The sequence below is a fragment of the Bos mutus genome, chromosome 4 (assembly GCF_027580195.1).
Source record: "Bos mutus isolate GX-2022 chromosome 4, NWIPB_WYAK_1.1, whole genome shotgun sequence".
Taxonomy (NCBI): Eukaryota; Metazoa; Chordata; class Mammalia; order Artiodactyla; family Bovidae; genus Bos; species Bos mutus.
In genome coordinates, this window is record NC_091620.1 from 37,879,408 (window position 1) to 37,901,971 (window position 22,564).

At 40.5% G+C, this 22,564-nt stretch overlaps 1 protein-coding gene across 3 annotated transcripts in view; it reads left to right on the top strand.

Moving 5' to 3' along the window:
- The first annotated feature begins 13,739 nt into the window (after positions 1-13,739).
- Positions 13,740-22,564, top strand: part of RALA (RAS like proto-oncogene A) — a 58,689-nt gene continuing 49,864 nt past the window's right edge. For 2 of the 3 annotated variants that reach the window (XM_070369340.1, XM_070369339.1), the window contains exon 1: positions 13,740-13,982. The gene's annotated coding sequence lies outside the window, so the exon portion shown is untranslated. The remainder of the gene's footprint in view (positions 13,983-22,564) is intronic. The other variant, XM_005888149.3, reaches the window with a different exon arrangement.

The following is a 22,564-nucleotide window of genomic DNA, read 5'->3' on the forward strand; positions in this document are numbered from 1 at the left end:
GCAGAAAATTTTAGAGGAGGGCTTTGGTGGTCTCAAGGACTCCAGTTCCTTCGATATCTTCACTCTGACATTTTCAGCTGATAGTAAAATGGCTATAGCAGTTCCTGGTAATACATCCAGTTATAACATCCAGAGGCAGGAAAGAGGCCATTTCTTGGGATCTCCTGTTTATAAATGAGAAAATTTTTCTAAGAAGCAACTCCAGCCAACTTTCCTACATGTCTAATTGGCCAGAACTGTATCACATGCCTGCCATTAAACAAATCTCCTTGGAAGGGGGATTGCTCCCATTTGGAAACATCCTAATTGGCTTAGACCCATCAGGATTTACTCCTGTGCTAGGAATGAGTCACAAGAGATGGGTAGACACCTAAGAAAATCAGGATGATTAGGTATTCGGTGTGACATCCACTGACTCTGAGTCTCAAGAAAAGTGATACATTGCAGGAAATGTGATGTATATATATTTCAGTCAAGAGATTCACATATATATGTGTGTGTGTGTATGTGAGGCTCATTTATGTAAACTACTTGGACAGCTTGTATTAAGGCTAGTTTCATTACTAGTATTATAGTAAAAAAAATGGTTTCAGTGATCCTCTCAACAAAAAATTCCTTTTATGGGAAGAATGTTAAGTGGGGACTCAAAGTTTTATTTTTCAGTATAAAGGAGTTAGAACACATTTAGAATAATGTGTTCAGGTTAAGGCATCACATTTTGTGAAAACTGAGAAAATGGCAGTGTGTCAGAGAAATCATATAACAGATTAGAAGAATAAGCTGGGAATATTTAACTTAGAAAAAAATCACTTGGGAGAATATAACAGGGGTCTTAATTTATTTGAAAGGCTAGCATAGCCTATACTATGGAACAGAGTACAGACTTATTCTGAGTAGTTCCACAGAAGTATGACAAATTGAAATTACAGTGAGACACTCTTCAAGTCAATGTAACATGGCCATCCAGCAACGATGTTGAGATTCTTGCTTTGGTGGGAAACCAGACCAGGTGAAAGTAACTCTGTAAGCATGAGTTGCAGCCTACTGCGAGCTGTCACCCTGCTTCCTGGGTTGTGATGCTTAATTTTATATGGCATCTTGACTGGACTGTGAGGTGCCATAATACTTGGTAAAAGATTATTCTGAGTGTATCTGTGAGAGTGTTTTTGGATGAGATGAACCTTTCAATCAATAGACTGAGTAAAGCAGATTGCCCTCCCTAATGTGGATGGCTCTCATCCAATCAGATGAAGATCTAAATAGAATAAAAAGGCTGATGCTCCTGCAAATCAGAGAGAACTCCTCCTGCCTGACTGCCTTTGAGCTGAGACATCAGCCCTTTTCCTGCCTTCAGAGTCAAACTGAGACACTGGCTCTTCTTGAGTCTCTGCTCTGCTGGCTTTCAGACTTAACTTACATCATTAGCTCTTTTGGTACTTTGGACTTTGACTGGAACTGCACCATTGGCTCCCATGGGTCCCCAGAAAGCAACACCTGTCTTCAGTTCTCATAGGTGAGTGTAGATTATCTGTAGATTATCCTTTTGACTAGCTGGTTTGAGGATGACTAGAATTCTGGTTCTACTTCAGTTTCTATGGATGCATTTACCAGCCCTGATCTCTTTTCATTAGAAAATGGAAACTGGTGGGCTTCAGGACCGTTGCCCTTCCTCCACAGATCATGGGCTTCCCTGATGGCTCAGTGGTAAAGAATCAGCCTGCAGTGAAGGAGACACAGGAGACACGGGTTCAATCCCTGGGTCAGGATGGTTCCCTGGAGGAGGAAATGGCAACCCACTCCCAGTATTCTTGCACTCTTGGAGACTGCCATGGGCAGCAACCCTGGTGGGCTACAGTCCATAGGGTCGCAAAGAGTCAGATGTGACTGAAGTGACTTATGACACAGCACATACACCATGGATTATAGTAAAACCATTTTTAAAGAGATTCTCTAGTTTAGACCACTTCCGAAGTCTTCTACAACTTTAAAATTCCATTATTATATTAATTTATTTCTTCCATGTTTATTTCTTTGGGACATCTAGATTTTTTGTGCTCAGAAAAAAGAAAATATAAGCACAGTGAGTCAGAAACAGAAGAGAGGAGAGCCATAGATTGTAGTTTTTAAATGGCCGTTTCAAAAATACACAGAAACTAAAGATTTAGACTTTTTCATTTAATAGGTTTTTAGCGACTAAAAGGGAGAAGGCGATGGCACCCCACTCCAGTACTCTTGCCTGGAGAATCCCATGGACAGAGGAGCCTGGTGGGCTGCAGTCCATGGGGTCGCTAAGAGTCAGACACAACTGAGAGACTTCACTTTCACTTTTCACTTTCCACTTTCATGCATTGGAGAAGGAAATGGCAACCCACTCCAGTATTCTTGCCTGGAGAATCCCAGGGACAGAGGAGCCTATTGGACTGCCGTCTATGGGGTCGCTCAGAGTCGGACACGACTGACTCGACTTAGCAGCAGCAGCGGCAGCAACTAAAAGAAGGCTAGTGTATTACATTCCACCTGTAGTTAGGTTTTTCACATTAGAAAACCTCAGGCAAATACTAAAGGAACAGATACTTTTAATCTCACTCTGTCTGATAATGATAATTTTGTGGCCCAGCAAGAATGAGAGGAAAAAGTGAAACTGTTATTCTGTGCTACATAAATCTACTCCACCCTCATGGCCTTTTCTGAGCATGGAGGAAGAATGGGGTAAGTGGTGGGAACAAGAACCCCCCAGTTGCTGTGTTTGTGCATACACAAAGACAGGCCCAGGGTTTTCTCTCTAGGTTTAGAAGCAGACTAGAAGATCCCAGACAGAATATCAAAATAGAACTAAAATATTAAGCTCCAAGAGTACATTATCTAGGAGTTATAAGAAGACGTATAAAATTGTTTAGCACTTTACAATACAAAATTCATCAAATTGTGTAATTGTGGAGTAAAATCCTTTTTGTAATTTTTATTAAACTTCAGAGAAACAGGCTTTCTTGTTTGAGTGACTTGCATATAGTTGCCCAAGGTCATTATTTTTGAGTCTTTCAAGAGCTAAGTGGTACACTTTGAATTCTTTCCTGAAATTTTAATATTTTATGCCAGTACAAATTGACTTTGATGTTATTTTCTGTAACAATTACATGACATATCCAAGTTCTTTCCTCCAATCTATGAAAATGTTATTTCCAGTGTCATGAACTGTCCTGTCTTTAGCACTTCTTTGTTGCCATCTATTCCTCCAAAGTATGATGTTTACTTAAAGCCGTAATTTGTCCCTTTTTTAAGGACTGCCTGGATCCTCTCCTTTGTTGTAGATGGAATAACACCCCTCTCTCTAACTCAACTGTGAAAGTGTTAGTTGCTCAGTCATGTCTGACTCTTTGGGACCCCCATGGAATGTAGCCTGCCAGGTTCTGTCCATGGATTTCTCCACGGAAGAATACTGGAGTGGGTCACCATTTTCTTCTCCAGGGCATCTTCCCTTCCCAAGGATCAAACCTGGGTTTCCTGCATTGCAGGCAGATTCTTTATTGCCTGAGGCACCAAAATAAGTAAATACATAAAAAACAATAATACCCATTTCCCCAAAGACGTCTATATTCTAATCCCTGGAATCTCTGATTAGGTTAGGTTACATAGCAAAGGCACATTAAGGTCCCAGATGGAATTAATCAGCTGATTTTAAGGTAGGGAAGCTATCCTTGATTATCCAGATGGGCTCAATGTAATCACCAGAGTCCTTAGAAGTAGAAAAAAGAATTGTGAGAAGCAGAGAGATGGCAGGCCCACGATGCTCCTGGCCTTGAGGGTGAAGGAAGCCATGAGACAAGGGAAACAAGCAGACTCTAGAATGTACCTGGCCAACAGATGGATTGTAGTCCAGTGAACACTGGGTGGAAGTGGAAGTGAGAAATAGATTTAAGGGCCTAGATCTGATAGACAGAGTGCCTGATGAACTATGGACGGAGGTTCGTGACATTGTACAGGAGACAGGGATAAAAGCAAATAGGCTGTCTGGGGAGGCCTTACAAATAGCTGTGAAAAGAAGAGAAGCGAAAAGCAAAGGAGAAAAGGAAAGATATAAGCATCTGAATGCAGAGTTCCAAAGAATAGCAAGAAGAGATAAGAAAGCCTTCCTCAGTGATCAATGCAAAGAAATAGAGGAAAACAACAGAATGGGAAAGACTAAAGATCTTTTCAAGAAAATTAGAGATACCAAGGGAACATTTCATGCAAAAATGGGCTCGATAAAGGACAGAAATGGTATGGACCTAACAGAAGCAGAAGATATTAAGAAGAGGTGGCAAGAATACACAGAAGAACTGTACAAAAAAGATCTTCACGACCCAGATAATCACGATGGTGTGATCACTGACCTAGAGCCAGACATCCTAGAATGTGAAGTCAAGTGGGCCTTAGAAAGCATCACTACGAACAAAGCTAGTGGAGCTATTTCAAATCCTGAAAGATGATGCTGTGAAAGTGCTGCACTCAATATGCCAGCAAATTTGGAAAACTCAGCAGTGGCCACAGGACTGGAAAAGGTCAGTTTTCATTCCAATCCCAAAGAAAGGCAATGCCAAAGAATGCTCAAACTACTGCACAATTGCACTCATCTCACACGCTAGTAAAGTAATGCTCAAAATTCTCCAAGCCAGGCTTCAGAAATACATGAACTGTGAACTTCCAGATGTTCAAGCTGGTTTTAGAAAAGGCAGAGGAATCAGAGATCAAATTGCCAACATCCACTGGATCATCGAAAAAGCAGGAGAGTTCCAGAAATACATCTATTTCTGCTTTATTGACTATGCCAAAGCCTTTGACTGTGTGGATCACAATAAACTGTGGAAAATTCTGAAAGAGATGGGAATACCAGACCACCTGACCTGCCTCTTGAGAAATCTGTATGCAGATCAAGAAGCAACAGTTAGAACCAGACATGGAGCAACAGACTGGTTCCAAATAGGAAAAGGAGTATGTCAAGGCTGTATATTGTCACCCTGCTTATTTAACTTATATGCAGAGTACATCATGAGAAACGCTGGGCTGGAAGAAGCACAAGCTGGAATCAAGATTGTGGGAGAAATATCAATAACCTCAGATATGCAGATGACACCACCCTTATGGCAGAAAGTGAAGAGGAACTAAAAAGGCTCTTGATGAAAGTGAAAGTGGAGAGTGAAAAAGTTGGCTTAAAACTCAACATTCAGAAAACAAAGATCATGGCATCCAGTGCCATCACTTCATGGGAAATAGATGGGGAAACAGTGGAAACAGTGACAGACTTTATTTTTGGGGGCTCCAAAATCACTGCAGTGGGTGACTGCAGCCATGAAATTAAAAGACACTTACTCCTTGGAAGAAAAGTTATGACCAACCTAGATAGCATATTCAAAAGCAGAGACATTACTTTGCCAACAAGGTCCATCTAGTCAAGGCTATGGTTTTTCCAGTGGTCATGTATGGATGTGAGAGTTGGATTGTGAAGGCTGAGCGCCAAAGAATTGATGCTTTTGATCTGTGGTGTCGGAGAAGACTCTTGAGAGTCCCTTGGACTGCAAGGAGATCCAACCAGTCCATTCTGAAGGAGATCAGCCCTGGGATTTCTTTGGAGGGAATGATGCTAAAGCTGAAACTCCAATACTTTGGCCACCTCATGCGAAGAGTTGACTCATTGGAAAAGACTCTGATACTGGGAGGGATTGGGGGCAGGAGGAGAAGGGGAAGACAGAGGATGAGATGGCTGGATGGCATCACCGACTCGATGGATGTTGAATTTGAGCGAACTCCAGGAGTTGGTGATGGACAGGGAGGCCTGGCGTGCTGCGATTCATGGGGTCGAAAAGAGTCGGACACGACTGAGCGACTGAGCTGAACTGAACACTGGGTAGGATTTCTGATCTGCAGAACTGTAAGATTATAAGTGTGTTTTGTTTTAAGCCACTAAGTTTATGATAACTGTCACAGCAGCATTAGAAAACTAATTCATCTGTTTTGTTTTAGGCCTTTCCTCTGCATGGATTCCATTTTCATTGAAATCCTTAATAACCTTCAGGCCAAACCCAAAGATCATAGTATCTATTCATCCTCCGTTGATTTCTTTCTGTCAGAAAATTAATGAAACTATGGAATAATCCTGAAGTCAACGAAAATGCCTATTAAGAGTATAAAGATATGCAGTTTTTCACTTAAGATCCCAGGATATAAGTGAAATGCCATTTGCTTATACTTATAAAATATTTTCATAGCCAATAATCTCTTGAATGTCTATAAAATACCCAGCACAGTAGTCTAGGTAAGTTAAAAATTGGGCTGATACATGTAGCAAAGTTCTTGAGCAAATGACTTGAGAGAAGAGGTAAAGATGGAGAGACAGGAAGTGAAGAATAGAAGGAATGGGAAGTAGAGGAAGTTTAATGGGTGATTTTTTAAATGGAGAAAAAGAGAAAGAAAACAAAGAAAGGATAATGTGGCAAAAATAAGAACACTCAGGCGATTTGCGTCTTGACCGTAATATGTACCCCACTAACCTTTACAGGAGGACTGACTTGTATAGTGTAATTCTTTCTCAGTGGAAAACCAGGAAAGAGATTTATGCCTCTTTCTGATTCCCCAAGACTCAAACCATCCAGATTCATGGGACATAGCCAGACATCCCTTCTTTTGTAAGGTGCCTGGTACAATGTTTCAAATATAGTAAATATTCAATAAATGGTAATCTAATTCCCTTTCCTTGGCTGACTCTGGACTCAGATAGTCAACTGCTTCCCAATGGATGGCATCTAATTCTTTCTTTTGGTTTCTTAGATCTGTATCTTCTGGTGTAATCCCTGCTACCTACCAGATTCCTCCTGATTTTATAAATACCTTTTTGTTCTAGTCTATCCCCACCTTTACTCTTTTCCAGGACAAATCAATTTGTTTATAATACAATAATTCATTTTAATGAAGTATATTAAAGACTAGATTTGTGTTCTACAGGAAGATATGAAAGTATTCTGTGTATTTGTATACCCACACACTCACCCGCACACCCAAACACACACAGACACACAAGAATATATTAATAGAAGCCATTGAAGCCCAAGAATTGTGGCTCAGATGATGAAGAATCTGCCTACAATGCAGGAGACCCGGGTTTGATCCCTAGGTCAGGAAGACCCCCTAGACAAGGGAATGGCAACCCATCCCAGTATTCTTGCCTGGAGAATTCCATGGACAGAGGAGCCTGGTGGGCTACAGTTCATGGGGTCACAGAGTTGGACACAACTGAGCAACTCACACTTTCACTTTCACTAGATATTGATAATAGGTATGCAGTGATTCTTCTGAAAAATAATACAACTTATAAAACTGAACAAAACTAAAGTGGGTATTTATTTTCACAATGATAGATTCTGACCAGAGGTATATTTTCACAGACTCTGTCAAAATGTAATCAAGAGCTCTTTAAAATATCAAAATAGATTCTTCATTTACTGGTGAGAAAAATGCACAATTTTATTTATAGTTAAAAAGTATAAAAACTTATTCAAGGTTGAAAGATTATGAAAGAAACCTGAAGAGGACAGACATTAAATAGCACTAAGCATATCTATTCCCTAATTCAAGGGAAATATTTCATTTGCAAGATCAATCCAAGCAGACAATGGCTTCTAAAAAATGAATACTTGATTTCACAATAGTAAAAATCAATTTTAGAGCTAATTCAGTGATAGAAGGACAGTATAAAATACATCATGCTCTGCTGTGCTGTGCTTAGTCACTTAGTTGTGTCTGAGTCTTTGTAACCCCATGGACTGTATCCCACCAGGTTCCTCTGGCCTTGGGGATTCTCCAGGCAAGAATACTAAAATGGGTTGCCATGCCCTGCTCCAGGGGATCTTTCCAACCCAGGTCTCCCGCATTGCAGGTAGAATCTTTACCGTCTGAGCCACCAGGGAAGCCCAAAATACATCATCCAATGCACTTTAACTGTAATTACATCTTAAATGAAAGAATATAAAAATACTACACAGCTGCAAATCCCAAAGTTCATTCAATAATTACTAACATTTCTCTTAATGTGTCAGAAAAGATGAAAAGCAGCAGCATAGAGATATTTTCAGCTATACAAATTCAGGGTTTCCAAAACATACATACACAAAAGCGGAGGATGCCACTGTTATTTATACACATTTTTTTCTACATAGAAAATGTTTATATCTAATTCAATTTTACCTTATTAACCCTGAGCAAAGTAAATGCTCTAATTAGACAACAGCATTCATTTAACATTTAACCTACTCATTTAACATTTCACCTACATGTACTAGACATGTGCCAGATACTGTTCTAAGTACTCTACAGATATTAACTCATTTAATCCAAAAACCATGGAACAGAATATGGTAGGAAAAAATTTTAAACTGAAATTGCTATTTTTTCCTTCACTTCTCCATTCCACCCCATCATACATAGTCAGTGAAAGGACAGAAAAAGTCCAGTGAAAAGTGCTTAACTCAGATTCATAAAATTTGAGTCCATTTCTAGCTCTATTTAGGGTTCTGGGTGACACTGGGTAAGTTAGTAAACCAGAACTTCCCAACCCTAACTGATTAGAATTTGAAGGAGGGTGTTATAGCTATAAACAGAACTATTTATATTTGTTATATATTTAAATTTATATAAATATACATATAAGGTTTTACCCAAGACTTACTTTGTTTAGAATGGGACTCAAGAATCTGAATTTGCTTTAAAGCTAACCATATCTTCCTCAACTTATGATGGGGTTATATCTCAATAAATCCATCATAAATTGAAAATAACATAAGTCAAAAATCTAACCTATTGAACATCATAACTGAGCTCAGTCCACTTTAAATATGCTCAGAACACTTACATTAGCCTACAGTTGGGAAAAATCAGCTAACATGAATACCTATTTTATAATAAATCTATTTTATAAATTTCATGTAATTTATTGACCACTGTAGTTAAGATGAAAAACTGAATGGTTGTCTGGGCACAGGATGGTTGGAGATAAAGCAGTTATTTACCCTCGTGTTCACGCAGCTGACTGGAAGCTGCCTCATGAGAGAGAGTATTGTACCCATATGGCTAGCCCAGGAAAAGCTCAAACTTCGAAACTCCAAGTATGGTTTCCACTGAACATGTATTGCTTCCACACCATCATAAAATCAGGGACTGTCTGTACAGGTGGTTCTGAAGGTTAGCAGTCACACTTGGGAACCATTGATCTAGTGGTCTTAGCCTTTAATTCCAACAGAACAAGTATGGAAATATGTGGTCCACAAAAGTGGAAATGAAGGGCAGGATTATAAAGTCTAAATGTCAGACCTCCATTCTTCATGCATTCTCACTAGAGTGGCCACAACATTAGGGCAGAAACATTATACAAGTGACTGTCATGGTACCTATATAAACCTACCCCTTTAGGCCTAATGTCAGCAAAAGTGAAGCAGGAAACAGAGTCTCATAAACTTATGAGTCTCATAAACTTAAGCTAAAAAACAAATCAAAACAAAATTTTACCTAAATGTGCTAAAAATGGACACACACACCTAAAAGCTTCTAAGGTGATCACATATTTTTCATATTCAACTAATCATCACAATATACTTTTTATTTTTATCCCTAAAATATTTTAATTACTTACGCCTGACACCATGAAGATGAATAAAACAAAATGTCTGTCTTCAAGGTGGTAAAGGCATTTCTATAAACATAAGAATAGCAGTTGAAGTTTTAAAAATTTAAGTTTGGCTAGATTTCTGAGATTCTAACAGGCAATCAATCATAAGCCAGAAATGCAAATAACTGCCATATCAAGCTGGTAGCAATCTATGAAGTCCTAGAAAGAAGGCTAATTTGAGAGTCTCAGGATAAGAGATTGAGTTTGACTTGGCTACATGACAATTTATGGCGAGTCTTTCAGCTCTTAGGCAAATCTTCAAACCCTTTGAGCCTATTTTTTTTTTTAACAATGCATGTCTTACAAAGTTGTTATGAAAACAAAACGAAATACAAATGTTAATATACCACGGGTATTACAGATAATATTTAGAACTCTACTAATAATAAAACGTGTATTTTGAGTTCTTTTTCCACCAATAGGGACAAACTGCTAGTAACGAACAACTTTCTCACCTTACTCCCAATACATCTAGGCGGCTTTTGTCATTACAATATGTATAGCTATTGTACATTAATATATTTTTTATAAATTGATATATAAGCAGGTATATAAAAATAAATATGCACATTATATAGCCATGAATATATTTAAATGAATGTTTATATACACATACACCTTTCAAAAGAGAAATACTGAGGGCAGCAATCTAAGGGGCAAAATTTCATCTACTTTGGAAATAGACGCTGGACAAGACCTTCTGATTAAACAATGATGAAAATGACAGATTTATGCACTTACCTTCATACTTCAAACATGTAACTACATGTAAATTACTATTCTATGGGGATGTGAGTAATGCTTTAATAGAAAATTCCAGTTAAATGACTGCAGTAAACTGATCATTAATTCTAAAATGTAATTCTGACAAAAGCATACATACCTTATACTTCTCCCAAAAGCATAATTAGCTACAAGCAAATGTAAGAATTATAGTTACTAAAACTTACCTTTTTTCCTCATAAATAAGGTAGGTTTATAAACAATAAAAATTAAATGAACAAGTCAAGAAGAAATCCAAGTATATTTTAAAACAGAATCCTTCCTGTTCTTTGAGTTGTTCAGGCAGCAAATTTTGAAATGCTCATGCATTCTACTGGATATTAGTGCTGATTATTAATAACATATACTTACCATTATGCCCTTTCATCCAAGTACCTCAAAGAGCTTTTAAAGCAATATATGTTATTTCTTGTAATATCTCTGAGAGGCAGACTGGTAGAAAGTTATTATTAACTCTATTTTATAGTCAAAGAAGCTAGGGCACTGAGAGGTTAAATGACTTTGCTGGGGTCATATGGTGAAAAGAACTTTGGACCTCAAGATCATTGTTCTCATTTAGAGTTAAGTATATTATCCATTACATGGTTGTTTACTACACCTAAATGTAATTCTATTCCAGGAAAATTGAGAATAATGTATTTGAATAATCTAAGAACTAAAGGTGAGAGTTTATTTTTTTGTGTATTTAAAAAATGCTGTTATACAGGAATATAGAATAACTAATAATTAGTCTTTGGTTTGTTGCTGTAGCTATTATTTATAGGGCTTTTGCTATTTGTGGCTTTCTGAAGCCTCTGCTCAAAAATGATCCATTCTATTTCTGACTGTTTTAAGCTAGGTTAGCATAGCTGTAAACAACCAAGAAGCAGCTGAGACAGGCTGACTAACTTGAAGTTGTCTTTCATTGTGTTTCCATTGCTCACTCTTCTGAAAGTCATCCTCCTTCTAGTTCTCCATTCAACAGGTATCTCTGCAGTCTACCATCCTCAATCCTCCATCTATGGCCAGTTTAACTAATGCCTTGTCAATTATTAAATTTTTAAAATTTAATTAAAGTAAGATAGGGATTTCCCTGGCAGTTCAGTGGTTAAGACTCTGCACTCCTAAAGCAGAGGACGTAGGTTTGATCCCTGGTCAGGGCACTATGATCCCCCATGGTGTACCATGAGGCCAAATAAATAAATACTCATCTGCTTTTAATAAAAATCAAAGACTCTTAAAAATACTATGCTATCCTAGTTATAATTGTCATATTCAGCTTTTGTAAACCTAACTTTTATAGGCTTCCCAGATAGCTCAGTGGTAAAGAATCTGCCTGCAATGCAGTGACACAGGAGATGTGGGTTCGATCCCAGGTCAGAAAGATCCCCTGGAGAAGGAAATGTCAACCCACTTCAGTAGTCTTGCCTTGAGACCCCCATGGACAGAGGAGCCTGGTGGACTACAGTCCATGGGATCACAGTCAGACATGACTGAAGCAACTTAGCAACTGGCACAAGCCTAACTTTTATTGTCCTTAGAAGGCCATTAGGCATATATCACCACATGGGGATTTTTTAAATGTAATATTTCACCATTTTTCCCAAGAAAAAGTAGGGAGAAAGGAGAAGTGGTTTTAAATCTGTGCTCAATGAAGTGAGACTGCACAGTTGGCTTGAATGTGGTAATACAAGCCTGTGGTGTTTGTTACTTCATACCACATCCTACCCAGAGCTCTAGATATATATACCAACTGCCATTAGACAGCACCATCCATGCTTAAAGTCCACCAGGTCCAAAATGGCACTTATTTTCTGCATCCTACCCCATCCCAATCCTTCCCTATTTGTAAAATACACCTTTATCCTCCCCCCAAAAGCAGGACAGGGCATACTTATAGTCATTTCTATTCTTTTACCCAGCAAGCACCTGCCCCCCATGAATCAATTATCATAACCAGTTCACTTGGCATCCTGTACTTTAGGAATTCATCTTTGGATTTTCACTGCCACGCACATTATGGTTCTTTTCTCTTGATTTCTGTAATGGCCCCTGGTCTACAAGCTCTCTGCTTGCCCTGCTCCTCCCCTCAGCTAATCTATCCACCAACTTAAATTGTATTATCAATCTGTCCAAGGTCATTCCTCTATGCATTGCCTCAGCACAGCATAAGACGGTTCATGTTTGGCTCCTGTCTACTACTTCAGATTCATCTTTTTCAGCAGCCCAGGCTTGAAATCGAATTACTTCTCAGACTTTTCAATACTATTTGTTCCTTTGCTGCACGTCAGGATCTGGATTTGCCACTCCACCCCTTTTTGGTGCTGTAAAATCCCCACATTAAAAGCTTAAAGCAGTTTCAGTAAACTCACCCATTCTTTTCTCTCTACATCTTGATATACTACACTTCCAACCATAATTATTTGTTTTCATTAGACTGGGCATCCTTTGAATGGACTGTGTCAAGCGCAGAGTTGATACTCAGTTGGAGGGTGGGGAGGCTGGAGAAGGGAGTTAAGTGTCAAGAGACAAGACTGTAGCTGCTAACGGATGTTAGTCTAACGATCTTATTTCGAACCTGTGGATGGATTAAATAAAACAAACGATTTAGTGGAACTACTTCCAATTTAGGTTCCCAAATTACACGATGAAGCTACGGGTTGATCTCAATGCCACACCAAGACATCAGAGCCGCAGTGTCGTAGGAGGCTCAGGAATCCTCAGGAAAGGATCCCAGGCTATCCGCCGATGAGAGTTCTCTAGGGATCAGCAGGAGAAAGGAGGCCCAGGGCGGCCACCAGACCCTCCAGGCAGAGCAGGCGACTGATTCATCTCCCGGGATTCGGCCCGCGACGAGCCACGTCGCCGGCTCCATTCGGGAAACCCCGGTCACATTAGAGTTGCCTCCACCCTAGGACGCCCCGGGAGAAGGGGCTGCCCTCTAGAAGCAAGATGGCGGCCTCCGCTCTCCCCCTCCTTCCAAAAACCCCCTCCTGGTCCCCAGAAGACAGACAAGGACGTCGTGGCGCCGAGATCCGGGAAACTCAGCGAGGCCCGCGGCCACTCCCGGGCCCCCGGGAGGTGACTTCACCTCGCCGGCGCAGAGAGCCGGGGGTGGAGTCGCCCTAAAGGCCGTGAAGCCCGCCCTCAACACTCAGAGAGTGGACACAGGAGAGCCCGCGCCCTCCGGCCATTGTTCTCCAGCCCCGGCCCCCCACCCTCCTCTCAGCTAGCAGACAGGAAGTTGCTTCCCAGCCGGCTCCGCCCCACTCCCCAGCGCCCCGGAAGTGATCGGCGGCAGCTGCTGCAGAGCGGCCAGGAGGAGGGTGGATCTCCCGAGAGCGGAGCGCCCGGAGTCCTCCTCCACCTCCTCCTGCCGCCCAGGCTCCACCGCCTCCTGTCGGACTCTTCCTTTTGCCGCTCCCGGCGCGGAGCCTCCTAGACTACAAGAGCGGAGCATTGTCCGGCTGGAGCCAGCTCAGCCGCGGCTTCCGGAGCCCACGGGGCGGCTGACCGGCTTGCGGTGCAGGTGAGCGGTGCCCACCCGGGCCGGCCCGGGAGGGGTTGGGGCCGCCCGCCCGGGCGGCGGGGGTGTGTCTGGGCGGCGGCGATCCGAGGCCCAGGCGCAGGGCCCGGACGCCGAGATTGCACCTCCCGCGTTCTGCCCGGGAACCAGCTGCGGGACGAGCCCGAGCTGGAATCCGGGGCGCCGTGTTCGCCGCTGTGCGGACTATTGCACCTCTCGAGAGCAGGCGGTTGCGGCGGGGTCCCCCGAGCCCGGCACCCCTTTGAGTTGGCCTCGTCGGAAGGTCACCCTGCATCTCTGGCCCGCCGCGCCGAGGTCCCCGCCTGGGCGGTGCCCGCGACCTGGGGGACCCGTCGCCGCAGTCCCCGCGCCTCACTCCGCCCCTCTCCCCTCCCCTTTCTTCCACTCCTTGTCTGTTTGCGGGCAGTTGCTTTTTAAACATCTCTGGTAGCGTTTTGTGCCAGTTAAAGGAACGGGTTTTACAGGTTGAAGTCATTAGATGGTCCGCACTGAACTAAATAGCTGGTCCAGGGCTCTTGCACAGGTTTAGCCAATAGTCAGGAATCAAGCCTCTGAAACGAGGACGCGATAAGGGTGTTTTGAGCAAGGGGGTGTTTCCTCCGTGGTTCGTTCTAAAGGTTTTCCAAAAGTGAAAGATGTGATGTGTGTGCTCCAGGCTGGGTATCTGTGTGTAAGTGGGCGGAGGTGAGGGCGCAGAGAGGTGGCAGTGTTGTTTCAAGGTTTAGGGAGAATCAGGGAGTTGACTGGCCTTTTCTTGGGAACCTGAATGTCCAGACTTGTGAGAGCTCATCCAAGTGTCATTGACGTTGTTTGAGAACTCCAGGACCACGCCCTACCTGTCAAGCTAAAAAGCACCTAATTTACGAATTGTGTCGGGAGCGGGGAGGCGGGGGGGAGGATCGTTATAAAATATGTGTCATGAGTTAATTCTTGTCCTGGAAATAAATTCCGACTTTAATCATGCTCCACATATTGAATAACACATTTCATTAGTAAACTCATTTCCACTAAAGGAAAGGTATTCCTCTTAGCTTATGTTTATTAGTGTATTTCAGTGTGTCTTATTAGCTTACGTTTTTGTCTCTATTAATGCAATATTATAAAATGACTTGTGATTCTTAAAACATTATTTTTAGTTTTTGAATTTCTTCAGGGTCAGAGTCATGTCTTTCTCATCCCTGTGCTTACATGGCATGTGCCCAGAATATAGAAGTTATTCACACAATTCTTCACCGAGTGAATGAATGTGTAGGTGATCTCACAGTTGCCTTCTAGTAGTCATTTATTTTGTTGGGCTAAGGTGTTTTTTTGTGTGTTTTTGTTTCAGTTTGGGGGCACATGCAGATTTTGCTTTGTCTTTCCGTTCTTTAGCATGGTCAAAGGACAAATCAAGAAGAATCCTTTGCCATCCTTCCAAAACTATCCTACCATGAAAGATTAAAATTATATTTGGGGTGTTGTGATTGAGTATTATAATAACTTGTATTCAGTGGGAAATGTTTACACTTGAGCTTTTTTTGCCCAGGATTATCAGGATTTCCTGGTGATAGTAAATTGTGTTTGGAGTTTGTAACCATACCCTATCTTAATCAAACAGAGAGAATTGGGAGTTACCACTGTGGGATAGTGTGGTACATTGCAAAATTGCTTATAATGGCTCATTTTTTTTTTCCCCATGGGTGCATGAAGTCTGACATAACAAGTTCTCTTGTTATGACCTTGACATGACTTACCGATTAGCCACTTTCACACGATTTTTCAGCGATCCAGATGCTGTTCTCCAGTGTGTCTGCTGAGTGTGCAGTCATCTGTATCAATTATTTTGAAGTAATTCTTCATACAACACTTTCTTTGCGGGGCTTTCAGTGAAAGGGGGCTAATTATAGGAAAGAATGTTGTCTACTATTTTTGCAGGGAGATAATTTTTGCCTGTGGATGGTTGGATTATTTTCACTGTAGTGAGGTTCAGATAAAAAAGCGCTGATACCTTCTTTTCTCTTCATGTCTGGTCCTGCACTGGTTTTCCAAGCTTAGCTTCTGCAGAACAGAAATAAATATATCAGTATCACTTCTTGTATCTGTGTGTACCAGTGTAATATGCACATGTACATGGATTGCAAAGACAGTTACTTTTAAAATATTGAATTAAGAGGCTGTGAGTATTCATGGGGAAAAGATTGTGATTTTGAAGAATTAGGGAGACGGTTCATGGTTTTCATTGTTTTATGAAATTTTTCATTTTAGACACTAAGGAGACCGAAGCCTGCAGTTTCTTATCTCAGTGACATAACCACTATACAGAGGTCAGATTTCCCTTATTTTAACAACCCTAGCAGTCCTCCTACATTGATTGCCTGCCAAGCACTGTGATAAGAACTTTACTTGTATTATTTTTAATCTCTACACTACAGGAGGTAACTTTTCCATAGTTTACTAAGGCTAAATGAAGTTAATTGCTGGAAGCTGGGCCACTAGTGAGTAATATCATCTGGATTTTGAAGTAATGATTGCTGAGAGCATTGGCTATTGCAATTAATCCTAAAAGACTGGGGGGAAAAAATTCAATTTTTGATTTAGCTGAGCTTTAAGAAAGCAGAGATATTGATCTCCTCAGTATTCTTGCCCATCAAATGGGGCCTGGGGTAACCACTGACCCTGGCCAGGTGGCTTCAGACAGCAGCCAGTCATCTGTTTATGGTATTTCATATGTCATCCCCTTCTGCATGTGCCATGATGAAAAAATGGTTGGGTGTTGTTCATGTAAATGTCCTGGGAGAGTAAACTATTAGGAACTCAACTTTGGTGTTTGATGATTACTTTTTACCTTTCAAGTAGCTGAATAGTGCCTATTTGAGAAGACTATTGGAGGCTTGTTTGTGGTGACCTTTCCTGAAATCTTGTTTTTTAGCTCTTTCTTGGACCGAAGGAGATACGGGAACTTATCCTCCAGCCCCCATTAGTGACAGTTATTCGTTTTGTTTTCTTTAGCTCTGAAACATCTTTCTTACTACTTTATTGCACTCATAAGGATTTGGTTAAAATATAGAAAAAACAAAATTAAAGCTTTGAGTTCTTAAAGATGTTTGAATAAATTATAGAAAAGAATTTGCATCTTTGACTTATTACATCTGCAGGTGAAAACTTAATTTCTCAACATCAGAGGGTATTCTCTCTGACCCAAAAAGCAGGCTTCCATAAAATACATGAGTATTCTTAAATACACCACAACTAGAGTCCTGTATCAGATTGAGTAGACGGACATAATGCTTGACACACATAATCTCTTTGAAGTCTGGGATCCAGTTTCATTGCAGAATTCACTTATTGAAACTACATATTGGGGTTTGTCAATGTCATCTTGGAGAATAAAACACAGCAAGATTATGAAATGACTTCTACCCCCAAATACACTGTGAAGGTGGGGCAAAGATCCCCAGTTTCTAAATAGATCATAATTGTAGTCTTTAAACCACAGGATCTCTGCTTTCTTGTGCAGTTGAGAAGCTAGCATAGTAATCCATTGAAAATGAGGCTGCCCCACTACTGAGTGGTTGCAGATGCTTTAGTTCTGCTGCCCTATCTGGATCTATTCTGGATTCTTGTAGCAGCCTTTCAGCCTCTGATTGGGGTCTCCCCGCCCAGTCTTTTTGCCACAGTTTGGGGGTTAGAGCAGTCTTGATATTCCCATGCTTAAAACCCTTTGACACCTCCTTCTTGCTAATTAAAAAAATCCAAATTCCTTTTATCCTTAATTTCATATATAAGTTTAACTTATACCTCTCCAAAAATTGTATCTTGATTCGATTTTTTTTCTCTCAACTCCATCCCTCAAAACAACACGCAAAAAAACAGCTTTCAAGACTGGGCTAGTTACTCCCCTTGTGATCTGCCATAAAATCTACCTTAAACTACTATGGACAGTGCCTTCATTAGCCTATTATAAATTTTGTTGACCACAGTCTATAGTAACCTCATAACTACACGTACCCATGCATTCTTAAAAGCCTGCACAGGACTTTGTCAGAAGTTCCCAAATTTCCTCAGTTCTTAATGACATCTTTATTCCTGGTGGCTCAGATGGTAAAGAATCTACTTGGAATGCAGGAGACCAGGGCTTGATCCCGCGGTTGGGAATGGCAACCCACTCCATTCTTGCCTGGAGAATTCCGAGGACAGAGGAGCCTGAGGGGCTACAGTCCATTGGGTCACAAAGATGTGAACAGGACTGAGTACTAACACACTACACTACAAGTAATATCTGAAGTGAAGTGAAGTCGCTCAGTCGTGTCCGACTCTGCGACCCTGTGGACTGTGGCCTACCAGGCTCCTCCGTCCATGGGATTCTCCAAGCAGGAATACTGGAGTGGGTTGCCATTTCCTCCTCCAGGGGATCTTCCCAACCCAGGGATAGAACCCAGGTGTCCTGTATTGGAGGCAGACGCTTTAACCTCTGAGCCACCAGGGAAACCCCAAGTAATATCTAGTATCTTTCAATTACAGATGATGTTATAATGCTAATCTTTGTTTCTTTGTACTGTGAAAGCATATCTTCAGAGTAAATGCATGTGTAAGATTTGTTAGATTTGCCAAATTTTTCTTCTATAGGATTGTAGTATTTTGAATTCCTACCTGTGGTATATGAGTACTGCAGCTTCTGCTAATCTGAAAGATGAGAAATGGTATCTCAGTGTAGTTTTAATTTGTATTTCTCATATTACAAGTGAATTGAATATTTTTTCATATGTTTAAGGGCCATTTCTTTGTATGTTTAAAGTTGTTCACGTTATTTGCTCACTTTCTAAATAAATTTTGGTCTTTTCTCCTCAGAGTTTAAAAGTTCTTTATATTTATGAATATTAGTCATTTAGCTTTGCCACGTATTGCAGATACTTTACCCAGTTATCTTTTGGCATTGCTAGTGGTACGTGTGTTTGTTTTTTTTTTCTTTTGACTTGCAAAAATTTGTTTCTGTGTAATAAAATATATTAAATTTATTGCATCTAGATTTTTAGTCATAGAGAGCCTTTTTGGTACCCACAGGTTAGAGAGGAATTTAGCCATGCTTTCTTCAGTACTAAAACAGTTTTATTTATAATATAGAGAGCATTCAGTTCTGTGATCCATTTGGAGTATATTTCTGTTTTGATGTAAGGAATGGATCTAATTTTATCTTTTCCACATGACTTTCTAGTTGTTCTAATGCTACTTTTAAGAAAAAACTTTGCTCCCTTTATCATGTGCTAGATTTCCATATGTAATTGGGTGTGTTTCATTCTTTTGTATGTCTGACTATTCCTGTACCAGTAAGTACTTCACTGTTTTAATCATAAAGGCTTTGTATATGATTCAGTATCTGGTAGGGCTTTACTAGTCTTGCATGTCTTATTTTTTTTATTTGAACTCTAGCATCAGTTTGTCTAAGTCCATTGAAAAGCTCACTATTTTTATTGAGATCTCACTAAACTTACTATTTAACTTAGAACTGATCTCTTGATGATGTTGGAACACCTTAATCTTAAATAAGCGAAATCTTTTCATTTTCTTACATCCACTATTTTGTCTCTGCAGAATGATTTATATTTACTTTACATAAGTTTTGAACATTTCATGTCTATTCCTACATATTTTTTATTTTGTCTTTTGTTGTTACTATTATAAACAGAATTTTCTTATCCATTGTATTTTATCATCGCTTCTCTTTGGCCCAGATATACAGTTACTTGTTGTTCAGTAACTCAGTTGTGTCTGACTCTTTGCAATATATAGTTATATCACCTATAAATAAAGGTTTTATCCTTTTCTTTTCCAGTGTTTATATTTCTGTTTGTCATATCTAATTGCATTGATTACTATCTCCAGAACTATGTTAAATAGTAGTGTTAAGAGTGTCTTTGATAGAGATGCTGATTGTTCATTGTATTATCTTCCCTGTGCATGTACAAAGATAAACATTACATTGGATATTAATTTAACTGGAAATTCCTTGCCATGACTACAGTCCTTCACTATTTCTGCGATACTAATGTCGATAGATACAAGAGGCAGGAAGCTTGACTTACCTAGTGGGCAGCAGCAAAGTGTAATGACAGTCGAGATGAGGTACTGATCCTTAGTTTCCCAGTTCATACAACCATTCCTGAGTTCTGTTCCTGCCTCTCCATATAATTCTTCCAAACCCCACTGTAATCTTCACTCAGTGAGTCATGGGTGCCACAGGTTAAAAGCAGCCATAGGTCTATGAAAATCTAAGAGCTTCCTTCTAGGCTTTCATGGTCTTTAAGTGGTTTCTGTGCCTAGCAGATGAATTAGGCTCACCTTGTATTGATGTGATTATGGCTTAAGTCCTTAGTCAATAAGGCAAGTCAGATTTGTAATTAGATGAGTAATCCATGGGGTGGCCCATGGTACACAGATATGGGGTAATTGTAGGCAAGTTTGTAGGGCCTGGGTCCATTTGGCCTCCAGAATTCATTTGTAAATGCTCTAGGCCTCTGGCTGGAGGTATATGTTGGTGTGGAATCAGATGCTGGGATCCTGGGCACATTGCATTCCCATGGCAGCGATGGACACTTACCAGTGCTCAGTCTCCCATGTTCTGGAGAACACGTTCATTTCACTGCTATCTACTTCACCCAGAAAGTTCAAGTAGCATATTTTCTGTAGATTCTTATAATTTCAAGATTGTCTAGGTCCTTTTTGTGAACTTGCAGTCCACATCTCATTTTCTGTTTTAGTCATTCTATTTCCTTTCCCAGGAGTGCAGGGTGATGGGATATTTATTAATTTCTTGTCCCTTGTGCTTCCCTAGAAGTCCCCTCAAATCCCAGTCTGTGGCCTGTAAGTCCATCTTCGTTGTCCCAGAAACGCTGGTAGGTCTCTAGGTTGAGGAGCTCTCGCCCCCCAGCTGAGTACTCTTGGTCTGTGGCCAGTCATCTGTCTCCACTTTTTCCTGGGATCTATGTTGCCTTTTTATCTGTGGGTCTTGTTGCCTCCTAATCCACAGTTCTACCTTGGGCAGGTGGTGGTTGGGGGCTCTCCTGCCCCGAAGATCCTCAGGTCTCATCCTCTGCTACATGCTGCTACCCTGATATCTGGGCTTGCAGTTGGCTGATCTTTTCTGTTTTCTGCCTTATTTCCCCTGCCCCATCTTTTTAGTCTGAGGACATTTCGTCTTCCTTCATCTTTCTGCCTAAAACACTTTCCTGTGACAGAAACTCCCTGTCCTCTGAGATCCTAAGTTTCTGGGACACCAGCCCTAGTCTCTTAGCGCTTGGACTATCCGTAACTTTACTACTACCCTGTCAGTCTCTAAGCTCTCCTATTTCATGTGTCTACACTGCAACTAAAATAATTCTCTATGTCTCTTACTTCATTTATTCTTATTTGCTGAGCTTTCTTGATCCCTCAGAATAAAATAAAGCTTGACCATTTGCTCTATCTTTTCTTGTCCTTTGCTTTGGCCAGATTATCAAACCCACCCTTGTTCTTATGTTTTGTTAAAGTTTATATATATACATATATTTGGTTACAACTGTTTGAACTTTTTGCACATTCATTAGTCATTGATTTTTTTTAATCCTATCAACTGTCTTTTTATGTCCTTTGCTTATTGGGGTGGGGATGGGGAGGCTGGTTTGTTTTTTTTTTAATGAATTTGTCAATTTTATGTGGTATAATTCACATACCAATAAATTTACTTTTAAAGTGTTTAATTCAGTGCTTTTTGTTTGAACTTCCCAGGTGAACAGTCCTTTTGATTCATAACAGGATCCCTGTCTTACATTACTGTGTCTGAATTTAAGCCATTAAAACTCTAAATTGTTTAAAAGTACACTGTTAACAGATTGTGGTATAGTGAGTAGAAAGACAAAATACCCAAATTAGAGTGGTGAAAGGGAATTATTCATATTGAACACTGACAGTGCTTTGAAGAATTGTTTGTACAGTGTTGACTACAAAATTGAGGAACTCTAGTTGTAGACAGGAGTGATCAAATGTGATGCTAGATTTAATTGTGTGTTTCTGTTCTAGGAAGGCACAAAGTGTAAGTGACTAAATTTTTTAAAATTGACACTTAGCACTTTTGTGTATGTGATTTCATTTGATCTTTGTATCAGCCAAAGAGATGACAGTATAACTCATCTCTGCCTCTTTCTGAAATGCACAGTGAACTATATTGGTGAGTCCTATTACATTTGCATTTTAAAATGAGTGCTCCATGAAAAGATGTTCAGTGTCATCAGTTACTAGGGACATGCAGATCAAAACACAGTGAGATATCACCTCACACCTGCTGCTAAGTTGCTTCAGTCGTGTCCGACTCTGTGCAACCCCAGAGATGGCAGCCCACCAGGCTCCGCCATCCCTGGGATTCTCCAGGCAAGAACACTGGAGTGGGTTGCCATTGCCTTCTCCAATGCGTGAAAGTGAAGTCACTTGGTCGTGTCCAACTCTTCGCAACCCCATAGACTGCAGCCTACCAGGCTCCTCTGTCCGTTGGATTTTCCAGGCAAGAGTACTGGAGTGGGATGCCATTGCCTTCTCCATCACACCTGCTAGAATGA